Source organism: Echinops telfairi, unplaced genomic scaffold (assembly GCF_000313985.2).
Source record: "Echinops telfairi isolate 266 unplaced genomic scaffold, ASM31398v2 ScPeMD7_2;HRSCAF=8, whole genome shotgun sequence".
Classification (NCBI taxonomy): Eukaryota; Metazoa; Chordata; class Mammalia; order Afrosoricida; family Tenrecidae; genus Echinops; species Echinops telfairi.
Window position 1 is genome coordinate 76,246,607 of NW_022103898.1, and position 3,286 is coordinate 76,249,892.

A 3,286-nucleotide genomic window follows, 5' to 3' on the forward strand; every position below is an offset into this window, starting at 1 on the left:
GAGGCAAGATTAGAGGCAGTTCCATTAATGAAGCAGGGTCATCTGCAGAATTAAGTTATAGCTTGAGCCTATCTCTTTTTACAGTGAGAGAGATTAGACAAGTGAGCAGAAATCAGAGCAACCTGGCTGCCACCAAGAAAGAATGGCCAGGAGTGGACTTTGAGGGACTCTTCTAAGACCCTCCTAGGTGCAGGGTAGATTGATGCCAAGACACATGGAGATCTTCAGAGAACACTGGGCCCACAGATGTTGAAGGAGAAAAAGTCTTCCCTCCAGAACCAATGGAGAGGAAAAAGCTTTCCCCTTGAGCTGGCACCTTGAATTCGGGCTTCTAGCCCCCTGAATTGTGAGAAAGCACATTTGTTTGTTAACTGCCACTCACTTGTTATACAGCACTAGGTAATTGGGACAGAATTTGGTCGTGGGAGGGGCATGCTGCTATAACAGATACCTCACACAGACAAGCCCCTTGAGAGTTGGGTAATTGTTAGGGAAAGACCAGCCCCCCCCCCAACTAATCTTGGGTTCAGTAAGTGCAATTGTATGGCATATATATATATGATATATATATATCAAGTCATAGAGAGCATGAGATAGAAGAGAGATTGAAGTAATGGAGTCAGACACATGTCTTGGTAGCATGCTCACCTCCTGGGTGGCCATGATCTTACCAGCCAGGTCCACGCACAGCGTGGGCCGAGAGGGCAGGGGTGAGAGCAGGAGACAGAGGGAGGGGAAGGAGGACAAGGGGGAAAGGGAATAAAGGGAGAGATGATGGAAGAGCCAAGGGGATAGGAGAGGAAGCCCAAGAGAATCTTTATTGCTAACCAAGGTTTATATATCTTTGGGGGGCGTGCAAGCCCACTAATTACAGGTAAAGACATACGTCACAGGAAGGAGTTGCACTATAGGTAATACAGTAATGAGAGGGGGACAACCTAGGGGTACGCACGATATAGGAAGAGGAGGGATTAAGGGTATACATGTGACAAGATGGATGATCCTAGACTCAGGATGGCAGCCTAACTTTGGATGTCACTGAGCAGGTTTGACCTGATCTCTGGCTCTCCATGGAAACCATTAGCAGTAGGGTGTAAACCCCACCTACAGGGACCTGACTGTCTTCAGGGAGATAACTTGACAATCATTTACCATTCTGGGAGAGGACTTGGGAGAAATCTTTTTGTTTCCCACAGGTAATGAGTACGGGTTGAGTTGCAAGGCTCTCAGAGTAAAAGCCTAAATGGTCTTGAGGCGGTGGTTGGTGGAATTATGGATTCTGAGAGCGGAGAAGCCAGTGAGGAGAGCTACGAATTGAACTGTGTCCCCCGAAATATATGTCAACTTCTCATTTTTAGGCAAATATCTCCCACGTGTTGTAATAATGTTTATGGGGCAGGATTGGAGGTAGTGATGTTAACAAGGCAGTGTACAATCTATAGGATTAGCTTGTATCTTTTGAGATACAAAAAGAGATTAAACAAGTGAGCAGAGATCATAGGGCCCTGACTACCACTAAGTGTGTTAGTCTGGATAGACTAAAGAAATAAATTCATAGACACTCATATGTGTATAAGAAAAAGCTTTATATACAAGAGCAATTGAATATTGAGAAAACATCCCACCCAGCCCAGTCCAGATCAAGTCCATAAATCTGATATTGGTCCATATGTCTGATACCAATCTATAAAGTCTTCTTCAGACTCACGAAACACATGCAATGATGCTGAATGCAGGAAGATCACAGGCCGGTGGGTGGATAGTCTTGTGGATCCAGTGGAGGTGGAAGCATCTCAGTGCTGGCAGGGGTCTCCATGTGGCTGCTCCAGGTCCAGGGCTCTCGCTGCCATCAGCATAACCCCATGTGTCTTGTCTGTAGAGAGACTCAGGGAGTGAGCATGTGTCCTGCCTCCAAATGAGGCCATCAAGCTACGACCTGACTGACAGGCTAGACTCCACTCCTTCGCTCTCAAGTCTCAAACTGACACCAGATTATCGGGGAACAGGGCATGTACTTTGAATCTGGGATCTCCAAGGAATGCTCTGGGCTGATAGCTGTTAAAAGGAGACAAGATCTTTCCCTAGAGCAGACTCAGGACAAAAGCCTTCCCCTAATGCTGGCACTCTGCATTCAGACTCCTTGCTTCTTGTGGGGGACCAGCCACCACAACCAAATGGGCCTTATGGGGTGGTTGTGTAATTGGGGGGTAAATTAAAGAATCAGACAAGGTATGCAAGGGCTCACCTCTTTCATGAGCACCAGAACCAGAGAGAGTGAATGTACACTCTTAACAGGTTTATATAATCTCAGGCATGCAAGCTATATACATATGCATATGTAGCAGGAAAGGTTGTATTAGAGACATTTAAATAACAGGAAGGGGCCATACTAAGGGCATAATGCAGTGGTTCTCAACCTGTGGGTCACGACCCCTCTGGGGGTGGAACGATCCTTTCATAGGGGTTGCCTGATTCATAACAGTAGCAAAATGATGTGATGAAGTAGCAACGAAGATAATGTTATGGTTGGGGGGTCACCCCAACATGAGGAACTGTATGAAAGGGTCACGCATTAGGATAGCCTCTGTTCTAGGAGCTATCTGTGACAGGAAGGCACATACGTCACAAGATGGGCAGGTTCTAGAGTCACGATGGCAGCTTAACCTTGGTCGTCTCTGAGCTGGCTTGAGCCCTGGTGTCTCTGAGCTCTTCTCCAGGGGAGCAATCTATGATCCTTCTCAGAAGGGAGTGGGCCCTACTCAGAGTGGGACGGACAATAGGGTCTGATTGCTCTTGGTGGCAGACAACCTTCAAGCATATATAGTAGCAACTATGCGCTTGCAAGTTTGCTTACAATTGGCATTCTTACTGGGGACATTGTGGGGACTCATCTCCCACTCACGAGTGTGCAGGCCTCCCTCCACGAGAGTCTCAGCTTCCCAGACTCCTTTAAAAATAAGCAGAGAGAATTTGTCCGCATATACTCACTTCCTGGTTCTCAGTTTCCCACAGCCTCTTACACTCACTGTGAGGGAACATATTTGTTTGTTATAGCTGCCAACTTGTGGCATTTCTGTTACACAGACAACACTAGCGAACCAAGACAGCCACAAACATTTGAATGGGGCGTTTCAACTTCTTCGAATACAACCTGCTTATCTGATCATAATATGTATTATGTCATGATCTAGAATTCAAATACATGAGAGTAAGTTAAAAAAAAATCAAAACGTGAAGCCATTGTTTCTTGACTGCAAAATTGGTGAGGAGGCCATATCTGGCTCCT